At 40.7% G+C, this 17,558-nt stretch overlaps 1 protein-coding gene across 1 annotated transcript in view; it reads left to right on the forward strand.

Annotated features, from left to right (window-relative positions):
- LOC136866509 (serine/threonine-protein phosphatase 2A regulatory subunit B'' subunit gamma) overlaps nt 1-17,558 on the forward strand; it is a 94,532-nt gene that overhangs the window by 1,292 nt on the left and 75,682 nt on the right. The window lies entirely within an intron of this gene.

The following is a 17,558-nucleotide window of genomic DNA, read 5'->3' on the forward strand; positions in this document are numbered from 1 at the left end:
AATCGGGAGATAGTGGGTTCGAACCCCACTGTCGCAGCTCTGAAGGTGGTTTTTAATGGTTTCCCATTTTCACACCAGGCAAATGTTGGGGCTGTACCTTAATTAAGGCCACGGCCGCTTCCTTCCTAGTCCTAGGCCTTTCCTATCCCACCATCGCCATAAGACCTGTCTGTGTCAGTGCAGCGTAAAGCAAATAGCAAAAAAAAAAAAAAAGAATCTTTCCTGCATCCTTCTGGATGGCTGATTTCTGTACTGGAACAGGTGTAATCAGTGCTCCTCTTCAGGTTTTAAGTGAATACCTAACATAAACTTGAGGTTTATTATAGAACAACTTAAATGTGAGTGACAGCAGTGAATGCTAGGTCTTCCTCCAACTCCAGTTCTTTGAGATCTGAGATCTCTATCTAAGAGGTTTCTTCCCACATAATCACTTCCTCCCTTCGTAATATGGCCAGACCATCTTAGTCTTGTCTTTTCTGCTGGTCACCTTTTCCCAGTCCAGTATAGTCTAATTTCTGATTCTATCCTTCCTTGACACCCTGCATGCCAATCATGGTATTTTATTTCTGCTTTCTTTCAGAGGCTTTTGTTATTGGCACTGTTTCCAAACCATATTTTGTGATGTTTGAAGATATTTCTTTTCAGTTTTGACTCACTTAATTCATAACTGTTAGGTTCTTCAGTCTATTAAAATTAACTTATGAATAAATCTAAATTGATTTATTCATAAATGAGTTTTGACAGATTGAAGAACCAATAACCTAACAGTTATCACTCACTCACCCACCCACCCACCCACCCACTCTTGTACCATGAGATGTCGAGGATGCGAGAGATCTTCATATACTCCTATCTCTGGTACGGGCAACTGCCTCTCTCACAGAAAGTCCCCTCTCCTGCAATGCTTCTTTGATTTCCTCCTCCCAAGTCTTCCGTACTCTTCCTCAAGCTTTCCCTCCTTCCACTTTCACCTCCTTCATTAACCGTGGCAATCGCTCTGCCGACATCCGGTGGACATGACCAAACTATCCCAATTGGTATTCTTGGATGGTTTTTTCTAGTGGTTTTATATTTAGTGCTCTCCAGATGACTGTATTCCAGATCTTGTCCTTCCTTGTTTTATTCTCTTTTTTCCAGAGGTTCATGGTGTGGGTTACTGTAGTCACGTCACGTGAACCATGGGCGATGGTTGAGTGGCCTAGTAAGTGGTCCTGAGACACGGGATACCAGTTGTTATGGAATGGGAGTGGGCATCTCGGACATATTCTGAGTAATGGCTCTCCTTGTGCTCAGGCGGCTAGGACTATACAATCCACCGGTGGTCCATAACCCGTTAAAGGAGAGATCCTCACTTGGACTATGTGCAAGTAGGGTAGCATCCTGCTTCATGAATTTACCAAGCTCAGAACATTTTAAGCAAGTCTCGGACCTATGGGAGTAACGGAGTCCCACTCCCATTTGACAGGTGAGGGACTCCTTGGAAACAACTTGGCGAAAAAATGGAATTCGATGGGGAGCTATCAATATTAATGTGGCTTATGGAAGAAAGAAAGTAGAACTGGCTGAGTCAGCAAAGAGGATGCATCTGGATGTGCTAGGAGTAAGTGGTATTCGGGTAAGGGGAGATAATGAGGAAGAGACAGGAGATTATGAAGTGTACTTGACGGGTGTTAGAAGGGAAGGGCAGAGTCTGGGGTAGGGCTGTTTATCAGGAATACCATTGCACGCAACATAATTTCTGTTAGGCACGTAAATGAATGAATGATGTGGGTAGATTTGTCAGTTGGAGGAATTAGGACGAGAATTGTCTCAGCGTATTCACCATGTGAGGGTGCAGATGAGGATGAAGTTGACAAGTTTTACGAAGCATTGAGTGACATCATGGTCAGGTTCAACAACTAGGATAGGAGAGTTGGGATTAGAACTGAAGGATACGAAAGGGTGATTGGTAAATGTGGGGAAGATATGGAAGCTAATAGGAATGGGAAGCGTTTGCTGGACTTCTGTGCTAGTATGGGTTTAGCAGTTACGAATACATTCTTCAAGCATAAGGCTATTCACCGCTACACATGGGAGGCTAGGGGTACCAGATCCATAATAGACTATATCTTAACTGACTTTGAATTCAGGAAATCTGTTAGGAATGTACGAGTTTTCCGGGGATTTTTTGATGATACAGACCACTATCTTATCTGTAGTGAACTAAGTATCTCTAGGCCTAGGATAGAGAAAGTGAAATCTGTCTGCAAACGGATAAGGGTAGAAAATCTCCAGGACAAGGAAATTAGACAGAAGTACATGGATATGATTAGTGAGAAGTTTCGAACAAATAGTTGTTGAATCCAAAAAGAGGTCTTAGGAAGATTTTGGTAATAACCTGGAAAGCAGGATCAAGATATAGAATACAGGGATGCTGTAGTAGAAACAGGAAGGGAATGCATAGGAACAACTGTGTCTAAAGATGGGAAAAGGCGAACATCTTGATGGAATGATGAGGAAGTGGAAATGATAGTAAATAAACTCCATTGTCATAAGGCAGCAGAAATAGTGAAATTAGACCTGAAATGGTGAAGTATAGTGGGAAAGCAGGGATGACATGGCTTCATAGAATAATATTAGCATGGAGTTTTGGTAAGATACCTTTAGCTTGGACAAAAGCAATAATTGCACCTATCTATAAGCAAGGGAACAGGAAGGATTGCAACAACTATCGATGTATCTCATTGATTAGTGTACCAGGCAAAGTATTCACTGGCATCTTGGAAGGGAGGGTGCGATCAGTTGTTGAGAGGAAAACCAGTGTAGTTTTAGACCACAGAGGGCCTGTCAGGATCAGATTTTCAGCATGCGGCATGTAATTGAAAAATGCTACGAGATGAATAGGCAGTTGTGATTATGTTTTTTAGATCTTGAGAAAGCATATGACAGGGTACCGAGGGAAAAGATGTTTGCCGTACTGGGGGACTATGGAATTAAAGGTAGATTACTAAAATCAATCAAAGGCATTTATGTTGACAATTGGGCCTCAGTGAGAATTGATGGTAGAATGAGTTCTTGGTTCAGGGTACTTACAGGGGTTAGACAAAGCTGCAGTCTTTCACCTTTGCTGTTTGTAGTTTTCATGGATAATCTGCTGAAAGGTATAAAATGGCAGGGAGGGATTCAGTTAGGTGGAAATGTAATAAACAGTCTGGCCTGTGCTGACGACTTGGTCTTAATGGCAGATTGTGCCGAAAGCCTGCAGTCTAATATCTTGGAATTTGAAAATAGGTGCAATGAGTATGGTATGAAAATTAGCCTCTCGAAGACTAAATTGATGTCAGTAGGTAAGAAATTCAACAGAATTGAATGTCAGATTGGTGATTCAGAGCTAGAACAGGTAGATAATTTCAAGTATTTAGGTTGTGTGTTCTCCCAGGATGGTAATATAGTAAGTGAGATTGAATCAAGGTGTAGTAAAGCTAATGCAGTGAGCTTGCAGTTACGATCAGCAGTATTCTGTAAGAAGGAAGTCAGCTCCCAGACGAAACTATCTTTACATCGGTCTGTTTTTAGACCAATTTTGCTTTACGGGAGCGAAAGCTGGGTGGACTCAGGATATCTTATTCATAAGTTAGAAGTAACAGACATGAAAGTAGTGAGAATGATTGCTGGTACAAAAAAGGTGGGAACAATGGCAGGAAGGTACTCGGAATGAGGAGATAAAGGCTGATTTATGAATGAACTCAATGGACGAAGCTGTATGCATAAACCAGCTTCGGTGGAGGTGTCATATGAAGCGAATGGAAGAGGAGAAGTTACCTAGGAGAATAATGGACTCTGTGGTGGAGGGTAAGGGAATTAGAGAGAGACCAAGACGATGATGGTTAGACTCAGTTTCTAATGATTTAAAGATAAGAGGTATAGAACTAAATGAGGCCACAGCATTAGTTGCAAATAGGTGATTGTGGCGACGTCTAGTAAATTCACAGAGGCTTGCAGACTGAACACTGAAAGTCATAACAGTCTATAATGATAATATATATATGTATGTATTTTCCAGAGGTATCTCATCTTTGATGGCTAGATTCTGCTCTTGGTGCATTCCGTTAGCTCCCAGGATTTGCAGCCATAGTTCACTGTGGGTACAAAGGTGGATTTGTAAATGGCTAACTTTATGTCCTTGGAGATCAGCTTCTTGTAGAGGAAGTTTGTTTGGATGACATTAAACAAGTGCCCTGCTGTTTCTGTTCTCTCTGTTATTTCCTTCTCCATCTTCCCATCTGAGCTGAGTGAGGATTGAGCCAAGATACTTGAACTTAGTAACTTGCTCCAATAGATTACCATTGATCATGGTACTGTCCCTCTCCTCATTCATATTGATAACGATGGTCTTTGTCTTGCCCACATTCACCTCCATGCCTTTATATGTTAGACTGTGACGGTACATTGATATTGGGGTGTAAGTTTTGCTCGCCTTCCCAGACTCCTTGTCTTGTAGTGGACTGTGCAGACCTATGATTTCCTGTCCGCATATTTTTCCGACAGTTCAAATAGAGACTCCTGTTGGAACTGCAGAGTGACTTGTAGACTCCATACTCTCATAGGACTTTCCAGAGTTTGGACCTCAGGACTCTGTCAAATGCCTGTTTCAGGTCAATAATGGCAACGTGAAGGGTCTTGTCCTTCTCCTGTTATTTTGCACTGGCCATTCTAACAGTGCTTCTATTTAGGCGGAAACCACACTGGGCATTTTCAAGCTTAGCCTCAACCTCCTTTCTCAATCTAGTCTCCAGGATCTTTGTTGACAAGACTTCCCCAGGCACTGATAACAAAGATATGCCAGGATGATTAGTGCACTCTCGATTGTCTCCTTTCTTAAAGATGAGAATGATGACAGCTACCTCCCAATCCCTAGGTACCTTCTCTGTTCTCCAAGCATCCACCATAATCTTTAATAGAACGTCTTCTGCTCTCTTTCCCGATTTCTTAATAATTTCTGGGGCGATTCCATCATGCCTTTGGGCCTTTCCATTCCTGAGTTGTTTAATAGCCAGTTGGATTTCTTTTATCCTCAGTCCGACTTGTTGGCTGATTGGTCAGCGTACTGGCCTTCGGTTCACAGGGTCCCGGATTCGATTCCCGGCGGGTCAGGAATTTTAATCACTTCTGATTAATTCTTCTGGCTCGAGGACTGGGTGTTTGTGTCTGTCCCAACACTCTCCTCTTCATATTCACACAACACAACACACTACACTACCAACTACCACAGAAACACACAATAGTGCTTACATCCCTCCATACAGGTTTGGCGTCAGGAAGGGCATCCGGCCAAAAAACAGGGTCAAATCCACATGTGCGACGCAGTTCGCACCTGCGACCCCATAGGAAAAGAAAGAAAGAAAAGAAATTTCTTTTATCCTCAAGTCTTCTCCTTTTTCTTGTGTGACCAAGCTCGATAGCTGCAGTCGCTTAAGTGCGGCCAGTATCCAGTATTCAGGAGATAGTAAGTTCGAACCCCACTGTCGGCAGCCCTGAAGATGGTTTTCCGTGGTTTCCCATTTTCACACCAGGCAAATGCTGGGGCTGTACCTTAATTAAGGCCACGGCCGCTTCCTTCCCAGTCCTAGCCCTTTCCTGTCCCATCGTCGCCATAAGACATATCTGTGTCGGTGCGACGTAAAGCTAATACATTACATACATTATCATTATAGACTGTTATGCCTTTCAGCGTTCAGTCTGCAAGCCTCTGAGAATTTACCAATCGTCGCCACAATCTTCGATTTGCAATTAGTGTTGTGGTTTCATTTAGTTCTATACCTCTTATCTTTAAATAGTTAGAAACCGAGTCTAACCATCGTCGTCTTGGTCTCCGTCTACTTCTCTTACCCTCCATAACAGAGTCCATTATTCTCTTAGGTAACCTATCCTCCTCCATTCGCCTCACATGACCCCACCACCGAAGCCGATTTATGCGTACAGCTTCATCCATCGAGTTCATTCCTAAATTACCCTTTATCTCCTCATTCCGAGTACCCTCCTGCCATTGTTCCCACCTGTTTGTACCAGCAATCATTCTTGCTACTTTCATGTCTGTTACTTCTAACTTATGAATAAGATATCCTGAGTCCACCCAGCTTTCGCTCCTGTAAAGCAAAGTTGGTCTGAAAACAGACCGATGTAAAGATAGTTTCGTCTGGGAGCTGACTTCCTTCTTACAGAATACTGCTGATCGCAACTGCGAGCTCACTGCATTAGCTTTACTACACCTTGATTCAATCTCACTTACTATATTACCATCCTGGGAAAACACACAACCTAAATACTTGAAATTATCGACCTGTTCTAGCTTTGTATCACCAATCTGACATTCAATTCTGTTGAATTTCTTACCTGCTGACATCAATTTAGTCTTCGAGAGGCTAATTTTCATACCATACTCATTGCACCTATTTTCAAATTCCAAGATATTAGACTGCAGGTTTTTGGCACAGTCTGCCATTAAGACCAAGTCGTCAGCATAGGCCAAACTGCTTACTACATTTCCACCTAACTGAATCCCTCCCTGCCATTTTATACCTTTCAGCAGATGATCCATGTAAACTACGAACAGCAAAGGTGAAAGATTACAGCCTTGTCTAACTCCTGTAAGTACCCTGAACCAAGAACTCATTCTAGCATCAATTCTCACTGAGGCCCAATTGTCAACATAAATGCCTTTGATTGATTTTAGTAATCTACCTTTAATTCCATAGTCCCCCAGTACGGCAAACATCTTTTCCCTCGGTACCCTGTCGTATGCTTTCTCTAGATCTAAAAAACATAAACACAACTGCCTATTCCTCTCGTAGCATTTTTCAATTACCTGGCGCATACTGAAAATCTGATCCTGACAGCCTCTCTGTGGTCTGAAACCACACTGGTTTTCATCCAACTTCCTCTCAACGACTGATCACACCCTCCCTTCCAAGATGCCAGTGAATACTTTGCCTGGTATACTAATCAATGAGATACCTCAATAGTTGTTGCAATCCTTCCTGTTCCCTTGCTTATAGATAGGTGCAATTACTAATAGCAAGCTAATAGCAAAAAAAAAAAAAAAAACAATCTTTTTCTTGTTGTCCTCTCTCCCCATCTTCTCTCTTTCCTTACTTGCCCGTGGACTGCTTTCACTCTCATTTTCATTCAGTATATCATTGAAATTTTCATTCCATCTGTCCATTATTTCTCTTTCTTCGTATCTTTTGTGAACTTTAGAAGAGCATTGTTTCTCCTTTCTCATGTTCTTGAGTGCTCTGTAAAACAACTTCTGGTTGTCTTTGTCATTTTTCTGCATTCTTTGTCCAGATTCTCCCCAAGACTGTCTTTTTACTATTTTCACTAGGCCTTTCACCTTTCTTCTTTGTTCCTTATATCTCTTAAGGTCCTCAGTATCCTTGGTTTTCAAGTAGTAGTTCTTTCCTGTTTCCTTTTTCCTTCTCACTTCGTAATGAATACATTGCAATTGGGAAATATCCCGGTGCCAATGGTCACTTACAGTAGTGTGATATTAAAGTAAAGTTAAAATGTAAATATCCAACAAAAACAACAACAACAAGAGTACAACAAGCAGTTCCATGAAAATAAAATATTACAAGAACGGTACTAGTTCAACATTCTAAATCCAGCATCATCATATAGGCCTACAATTTCACACAACTTCAGTACCGTATTTCCAGTGCTTAACACTATGCCTTACAATACTACAGGGTGAGCTTACTACTAGCTTATTAGCATTACAAGTGATAATAAAGTAAAGTTAAAACTAATTACCCAACAACAACAACAAGTGTACAACAAGCAAGCAAGAAAGAAAATATTACAAGAAATACTACTAGTTTAACATTCTAAATCCATCATCATCATATACAATTTCCTTCACAACTTAAATATTTCCAGTGTTTAACACTACAGCTTACAATACTTACAATACTATAGGTTGAGCTTACTACTAACTCAACATTACAAGTGATAATAAAGTAAAGTTAAAAACATAATCACCCAACAACAATAGTACAACAAGCAATTCCATGGAAAGAAAATATTACAAGAAATATTACTAGTTTAACATTCTAAATCCAGCAGAAAATCACAAATTCAGTGTCTGTCATTTACAACTTTTCCTTTTCACTTTACACTAGCTCTACTGTAACAATCTTAAAAGTTTTTATACTGAAAGGGAATCTATCAAAGACTGCTACAGGTAATTTATTCCAATCCCTTATGGTCCTGTTTACAAAGGAAAACTTGCCCACATCCATATGCTGGTTTCTGGCCCTAATTTTCTCAATAAGTATGAGGAAGGTTCCAGCCTATTTCTAATACTACTCCACGTAACACTTCCCATGTAGCTCTTATAAAGACCACACAGGCGAGCTCTAGTTCTTCTAGATTCAAGACTTTCCCAATTAAAAATATTCCTCCTATTCCCATTTACGAAACACATCACTCTTCTTTGAACTTTTTATGGGGAATTTATTAAACCTACCCTGTACAGATCCCAGCACACAGATCCATATTCGAGAATCGGTCTTACCAAACATTTATTTATTTATTTTTCTGTTTGCTTTACGTCGCACTGACACAGATAGGTCTTATGGCGATGATGGTATAGGAAAGGCCTAGGAATGAGAAGGAAGCAGCCGTGGCCTTAATTAAGGTACAGCTCCAGCATTTGCCTGGTGTGAAAATGGGAAACCACGGAAAACCATCTTCGGAGTCGACAGTGGGGTTCGAACCCACTATCTCCTGAATACTGGATATTGGCCGCACTTAAGCGACTTTAGCTAGCGAGCTCAGTACCAAACATTTATAAGCTTTACTTTTGGTACAAGAACTAGCTTTCATGAGATTCTGCATAATGAAATGTAACAATCTCCAGGATTTCTTAACAACATTTTCCACTTGCTCTGACCAGTTTGTCTTTTCTAATAATAACACCTAAGAACTTACAACTATTAACTTCAACACTTTCCCCCCCCCCCCAAGTTCGTAATCCCGCTTTCCTGTTTTTATTATTATTATTTTTTTTATACTGAAACACAATTTCTTGCTTTTTTCCACTGTGGATTTTCATTCGATTTTCACATCGCTCATTTTTCAATCATATCTAAATCCTGCTGAAGCAATAGTTCGTCCTCCTCTTGTCTTTATCTCCTGGTATATGATGCAATCATCAGCAAAGTGGCGCACTTCCAATTTTATCGAATCAGGCATACCATTCATGAATAGTATGAAAAGAATTGGCCCAGTAACGCTACCCTGAGCCACATAACGTTTATTGGACAAGATAGCGTTTTTCCCACGTGCACTCTCTGAGATCTTCCACTGAGGAGTTCTCATATCCATTTCACCACTCTGACGTCCATACTTGAGAACTTGTTAAGAAGGATGTCCTGTGGCACAAGATTGAATGCCATAGCAAAATCAGTTTCACAAGAACCTTGTTTATCTGGATTAAGTGGGACCGGAACTGATCCAGATTATCGAAAATCCGGATAATCCAGAAAAACTAAAAAAGAAATACAGTGCATGTTATATAATCTATTAACATAAGTTGTACAGTAAGTTAATGCCTTTTTCAATTGCACAAAAGAATATAAGAACACTTTTCTTACATTTACAACTGTTTTATGCACTAAAATAATGTGTGAGTTTTTTCTGTTTTACATTTGTATATTGTTTGCGCACAGCATGATCACAAAGACGTTTTACTAACAACAGTTCTGCTGGTGTGCTTTCAGTCAAGACCATCAGTTTGTCCAGCATCATTGTTGCCTCTCCACGAGTCATTATTTTATCTGATGGAGCGCCAGTTTCGTTTCGAATTCACCATCAGTGAATTAGTAGTGCGCTGCATTCAGAAGAGCATGGATTCAAATCCCACCTCGGCCGTCCTGGGAATGGTTTTCCACGGGTTCCCATTCTCAATTCCAGGCGAATGCCGGGGTGAAACCTTTCATAGACCGTGGCCAAATTACTTCCAATTCCTGTCCTTAACTGTCCTTGGCGGAGAAGACTTTCAAGAAAAGTCAACCCCGTAAAAGAAATGCTGTACAAGTAAAAAGAAATTTTTATTATTTTTTAATCCAGATAAACCGGAGATCCGGATTAATGAGGGCTGGATAAACGAGGTTCTTGTGTACTGCTGCATCAATCCTTGACCCATTGTCAAGTTTATTCAATATATCTTGACAAATAGAACAGGGTTGGCTTTCGCTGGAGAAGCCTTCCCTAAAACCATGGTGCCCCTTAAATATCATTCCAGAAGAGTCCCATTTTAACCTAAAATAATCTACTATTAAATGCTCCATTTTTTTGCATACAATTAACGTCAAACTTACCGGTCTGTGGTTATTCAAGTTGCTCTTGTCTCCCTTTGTGAATAGGAACTACAGTGGCTGCTTTCCAATCTTCTAGAACCTTTGTATTGTTCAGTGATATATTAATGATTCTTATTAAGTATGGTAGGATAGCTGCACTCCCGAGTTTAAGTGCCTCTCCAGAAATAGAATCTGACCCACAAGATTTATTTTGGCTGAGTTTGGAAAGACCTTTATGCAATAATGAAGCTTAATTTGGAAATCATTATTAGTTTTCAGAAAATTTTCCCTGAATAACTGTGCTGCTGGATTAAAAACCTTTCTGTAGTGCTTATTTAATGCTCCTGCTTTATCTATATCTTTTGCTGGCAATAAATCCCCTCTTATACAGAGAGAAGGAATTGACTTGTTCTCTCCCTTCGGTCTTCAATAATATTTTTAAAAAGGGCTACAGAAATTTTGATTTTCACTTAGGATGTTGTCATGATATTTCTCTTCTGCCACTTTCTTTTCTGTTAGCAAATGCTTCACCAAACTTCTATACTCCACTTTGCATGTCATTATTATTTCTTCTGTTGAATGCTCTCCTAGTTTTACGTTGAAGCTTTCTAATAGTCACAGTGTAGTATAGAGGATCTCAATTTTCCCTAATTATCTTTGGGAATGAATTTATTCAGTCCAGTATTTAAAATGGTTTTGAAATTCTCCCAAATGCTGTCCATCCCCTTGCCCTCCTTTAACCATTTAGTATAGCACAACCTCAAATAGTTTTGAAAACCTACAGAGTCTCCCCTAGCATAGCACCAAATAGTCCTAGAAATTCCCACATGCCTCGTATTACAAGTTCCCCAAGACAGATCGAGTACCACTGCACTGTGGTCACTAATCCCCTGAATTACATCACAAAATATAACTATGTCATCCAGTCTGACTAGAAAAACATCTATGCTTGTTAACGTGTGTTCTTTATAATGATTTGGGAAGAGCGATTATTCCACACTAATAAGTAAACTGCTTCCTGCGATAGGCCCCTCGTAGTTGACCCAATCCAGTTTACTGACGGTAGATTTAGATCCCCTGCAATTTTACTTCTTTTCCCATAGCTTATATTTGCATGTCATCATTCCACCAACTTGTTCTTTTCTTATACTCTCCCGCAGCTGTTGTTCCACATACTTCACTTGCCACTTCTATTAGTATCTTCTTGAACATGTTCCACTTTCTCTCTAGGTCCATCCCCACAATCCTCTCCTCTACCATCTGACACCTCCTCTCCACTACCTGTGTGAACTGCTTCTGTATCTCCTTGTTCTCTCCTACCTTGTACACCTTAATATTTCGTTGTCTGTTCTTCTTAGGTTGTTTCCTCACTTTTGTAGTAGTTTCCTCCATTGTTATAATCAAGAGAAAATGGTCACTTCCTATTTCGTAATCTCAATTAACTCGACAGTCTGTCACCTTTTGGAAGTGATCTCTTTTCACTAATACATAATTTATGATGGAGCGTTCATCTCGGTTTGTTCCTCCCTCGTGTACATATATATCATATTATGTAGGTATATGGTGTTCACTGCAACGAGGTTATTGGTAACACAGAAATCAACAGTCCTCTCACCATTGTTGTTAACCACGTATTCACCATGCCGGCCAACAGCTCCGCCACTCCCCTCGGGCTAGTTTCCAACTCTGCCATTGAGATCTTCTAATACAATGATTTTCCCACGAGTTTCATCCTCTACATTCTGGAGCTCTTCGTGGAACCTATTCTTCTCTTCCTTCCTTCCTTCCTTCCTTCCTTCCTTCCTTCCTTCCAACGTCGTTCACTCCATACACCACAATAAAGGAAGTCAGCTCTGCCCCAGAATCTAAACGCTTGCTGACAGTGAGGATCCTATCCATGTGGAATTTCCATTCCTGAATCTTGTTTCTGAAGTTCTTGTGGACCAGCAGTGCTATTCCTGATTCAACCCGTAGTCTGTTGCTAACTACATTGTAATGATTGTTCATCATTGTATCCACCCTTTGCCCTTTCTTTTTTGTCTCTGTCGGTGTCAATACTACAAGTCTTGCTCTCTCGAATTCTACAACTAGTTCATTCTCTTTTCCAGCTATTCCTTGTACATTACATGTTCCAAACTTCTTAATCCTTTTTCCTCACCAGGTTATCATGGAGTATAGCAGTCCGGTATCTCTCTTGTTTTGGCTTTTCTTGAAAATAATTTTGGGCACGTGAGGTATGGGCCCACAGTACCTATAGGGCAGTAAGGGGGTTGTCCTCTTTTGGCGCCTGCCCTCGCCATGTTGCAACTTCAGGACTGATGATATTCCCATTCCCTTCTCCCTGAGACAAAGAGGACTTACAGCTGATGGTCTGTTATTTAGTCTGGCCCCTCACCCTCGACCTTACCGGCTAGGGTGACCCTACCAGGAGCCAAATCTCCTGCCGGCATCATTCTTGGGATCACTGAGGCATGCAAGCCTTCCCACCACACTCAAGATATCAGACCCTGGGGGAGGCTTAACAGTTGTAAAATCCAAAATATCTGAACGTTTCTGTCATTGGCACACATTTCCCTGTACGATATCAGTCCATTTCCTCCACATGGCATGTATTCAATTCTTGCCCTCCTCATTGTCATGCCTTTGCTCTCCAGTGCCGACCTCCACTTTTCCAATGAAATATCCAGTTCTCCATATGATTCAGCACACAACACAATGTCGTTGGCATACATCATGGTCCAAGGGGCTTTTGATTGGATCTCTTTGGATACTGAGCCTATAAGGAGAACAAAAAGTAGTGGACTAAGTGTTGAACCCTGATGAAGTCCAACTTTAATTCTGAAACTTTGTTTCTTACAGTCCCACTTCTTACATATGTACTGCTCTTAGTGTACATATCTTGAATTACTGGTACTCTGTGGTACTTCTCTGACACTCCTTTATCCTGCAAGCAATTACATATCTCCTGTCGTGGAACCCTGTTGTTTGCTTTCTCCAAGTCGATGAAAAACCAGTGTAACTCTTTTTGTCCTTCATGGTAACATTCCACCAGCTGACACAGGGCAAAAATAGCATCTGTTGTTCCTCATCCAAGCATGAAGCTGAACTGTCCTTCATTTATAAATACTTAATTCCTGATCTTTCTTTCAAGGACTGTCTCAAACAATTCCATTGTGTGGTTCATCAACCTGATCCCTCTGTAATTATTGCATGAGACAACATCTCCCTTATTTTCATAGATGGAAAATAGCACACTCCTTCTCCATTCATCTCTCTTCCACCCAGTTTGCATGATCTTTCTGAATAAGCCTTCAAGGAAATTGCTTGTATGCTGCCTAAAATTTTCCACACTTCTATGGCTATATTGTCAGGGACCAACTGGTTTCCCGTTCTTCATTTTTTATAGTGCCCAAGTTATTTCAGTTCTGCCAAATAGGTTCACAGGCTTTGTGAGCTTTGACTGTTTGGTCTGTCCTCTCAAACACTTCTTTCATCAAAAAGACAAAGACAAAGTCACCTCCATACAGGCCATGAAGGCCCTTGGAGGAGTGGAAGGTAAAGGCTTCCACCATTATTAACCGCGGCACGTGATGGGGTAGAATGGTTAGCTCTATGCCCGGCCACCTTTGCCCCCAGGAATTAACCTGGTACTCATTTTTGGTCTAGGCTGAGTGAATCTCAGGGCCATATGCACCTCCGGAAGTAGAAATCTCGTTTCTTAAATTTTACGACTTCCTGACGGGGATTCGAACCCACGTCCTTCCGGGCGAACCGAGCACACCTTTACCGCCTCGTTCAGGCAGCCCCTTCTTCTTTCATCAGTTTTGAATAATTTATTGAAATACATTTTTTGAGATGTTATGTAGATGTATACAACTTGTTTGTGATTGTATAAGCCTCATGCCAGGGTATGGCATAGCTGGCATTATAATGGTGCATAAGTTATTGTGGTGTTGGAGAACACACACTGACTCTCTCATGTTTTTGAGCACCTTACACCAGCCTCATTCAGTGGTACTTAAAATAACTGTATTTGATCATTCACCTGGTAGTGGTCTGAATGTGAGGTTGCAAGTTCAGGAAGTAGTAAAAGCATATAAAAATTGAAGCGATACCTGAAGTAGCAGTGGAAAGAGATCCTTCCCTTATGCTTGCCAGGGATGTACCAACTCACCCTCCAACTCACCCACCTGGGTGAGTTGGCTGTGCGGTTAGGAGCATGCAGCTGTGAGCTTGCATCCGGGATATAGTGTGTGTGAACCCCACTGTTGACAGCTCTGAAGATGGTTTTCCATGGTTTCACATTTTCATACCAGGGAAATGCTGGGGCTGTACCTTAAGGAAGGCCACGGTCTCTTCCTTCCCACTCCTAAGTCTTTCCTATCACATTGATGCCATAAGACCTGCTATGTCGGTGCGATGTAAATAATTGTTTTAAAAAAACACCCACAGAAGTAGACTTTACTTATATTGAAGAACTAGAACCAAGGCTGTGTAAATATGCAAATATTCAACAATTTTCTGCATTGCAATTGTCTGACTGTGATGAAGGCAAGTTTTGTATTGTCTCCAATAGAGCTTGCATCATGTCTGGCAACAGGGCTGCCATAAAACCTCAGTTGATGGCGTGGTAAAGGTAACCCTTTGCAGCAATCCTAGCAAAATATCTCTCCAGAAATTTAGCTTTTACTATAATTCTATTGTTGTAATCAGGATAGTTTTAATTTCAGTTTATATTTGTGTAATTCTCATGTATTCCTTTGTATATTAAACAATTTAGTAGTATTGTGGTGTAGATAGTATGGTATATTAATTACCTTATTTTCATTTGATCTTTGTGTACTGTCCTAGACTATTTTTTTCCTTTGTTTTTCTCACAGAATAAGTTATTTTCCTTTGCTTTTTTTCATTATTCCATAAAGAAGAGTAAATAATGGCTAAGGAATACAGGAACTGTAGTTGTAGCCAGACATTAATTTAATAGGTATATGCTGTACTTACTAGATATTATAATAGGAGTTGAATCATGGCTGACAAATTATATATACCGGGCGAGTTGGTCGTGCGGTTAGGAGCGCGCGGCTGTGAGCTCGCATCCGGGAGATAGTGGGTTCGAACCCCACTGTCGGCAGCCCTGAAGATGGTTTTCCGTGGTTTCCCATTTTTACACCAGGCAAATGCTGGGGCTGTACCTTAAATAAGGCCACGGCCGCTTCCTTCCCATTCCTAGGCCTTTCCTGTCCCATCGTCGCCATAAGACCTATCTGTGTCGGTGCGACGTGAAGGAACTAGAAAAAAAAAAGACAAATTATATGAGGGAGGAGTTGGACAGTTTGAGGTAGATCGTTAGGATTATCTCGGAGGACAGAAAGGAAGGTAGGCCTCCCTTAAACAATGTACGGGTACGAGAGGTGTACAAGTGGGTTGGGAAGGAAAAGGGGGGGAGGGGGTGTAGAAGACAGATGGTCTAATATTTTGAGGGGGAGGAAATTGCAGACTAAAGGCTCTATTCAAGACCACAATTCGGAATAAGTGTCGGTGAGAAATCGGTATGAGTCATTGCAGGTAGAACAACAGAGGGAAGATGAGGAAATGGGAACTGTTGCTAAGGAGTGCAGAAGTAGGAGGAAAGGAGAAGGTAGAAAAGGGAAATCTAAAGTAGAGGATAGGCAAAGAAAGGTGGAACAGGACCATGGGTGGGAGAAAAGGGAGGAGGAAGTAGCTTCTGCAATCGTCAGAAAAGATAGGGAAGACCAGGATTAGAGGGGATCAAATGAGGTGGATAGGATCGAGGCTCTGGTCATAGGGGATTCAATTGTTCGACATGTGGAGTAAAGGGAACCAGTGTAGAGTGATATCCAGGAATTAGGCTAAGGCAGATGTTAAGGAACGTAGAAGAGAAAGAGGAGGGAAAGGAGATGGTGGTCGTTTTTCATGTTGGTACTGACAAAGTAAGGTATAACTACCAACATAGTAAGTAATGTGTGGGATCTGGTAAATGCAGCACAGGTGAAGTTTAAGAGAGCAGAGATACTGTGTAGGAGAGATACTGACTGGAAGGCAATTGGGGTTTTAAATGAGACTATGGAGTGGGTATGTGGGCAACTGGGAGTGATATTTCTAGATCCTAATGGGTGAATAGAAAATAGGAATCTGCATAGATGGCCTTCTCTTGAACTACAGTGGTGCATATAAGTTAGGAAGTTTGTTTAGAAGGTTATAGGATGGTACATTCATGGAAATGGGGTGGACTAGGGAACGGTGATATGGGTACAGGAATCAGGAAGTCAAGTAGGGATGCCATAAAAATGTTAGTGTTGAACTGTAGAAGTATTGTAAAGAAAGGAATAGAATTAAGTAATTTAATAGATATATACTTACCAGATATTGTAATAGGAGTTGAATGATGGCTGAGAAATGAGATAATGGATGGAGAAGTTTTCCCACAGAACAGAAGTGTTTATCATAAAGACAGGATAGAAATGGTAGGAGGGGGAGTATTCATTCTGGTGAAAGAAGAATTTGTAAGCTACAAAAAAGTTAAAAGATGACAAACATGAAATTCTATGTATAAGGATCATCTCTAAAGATAATAGGCAACTTGATGTTTTTGGAGTGTACAGACCTGGAAAGTAGATGCTGATTCAGAATTATTTGATAAGATAATCAACTATGTGGGAAACGATACGGAAAGGAATGTGATTGTAGCAGGTGATCTCAATTTACCAAATGTCAATTGGAAAGGTATGTGAATGACAGGAAGCATGACCAACAAATGGCAAATAAGTTAATCTGGGAAGAACAGGTGAATCAGAAAGTGATGGAACCAACTAGATTGAAGAATATTCTGGACATAGTGTTGGTAAAACCAGATGAGCTCTACAGAGAAACTGAAGTAAAAGATGGTATTAGTGATCATGAAGCTGTTTTTGTTGTAGTTAAACATAAATGTGATAGAAAGTAAGGTCTTAAATGTTGGACTATCAGGCAGTACCATATGGCGTATAGGAGAGGCAGGAGGGAGTTTGTTGAAAAGTAATTATGATCATTGGAAATCAGTAAATAAAAATGTAAAAGGTCTGTGGCATGGTTGAAAAGCAGTTGTTGAGGAATGTGAAAACGTATGTACTTTTAAAGGTGGTAAAAGACCTGCTATATTATAACAGAGAAGTAAAGAGACTTAGAAGTTGCAGGTTGGAAAGAAATAGAGTTGAAAAT

The sequence above is a fragment of the Anabrus simplex genome, chromosome 1 (assembly GCF_040414725.1).
Source record: "Anabrus simplex isolate iqAnaSimp1 chromosome 1, ASM4041472v1, whole genome shotgun sequence".
NCBI lineage: Eukaryota > Metazoa > Arthropoda > Insecta > Orthoptera > Tettigoniidae > Anabrus > Anabrus simplex.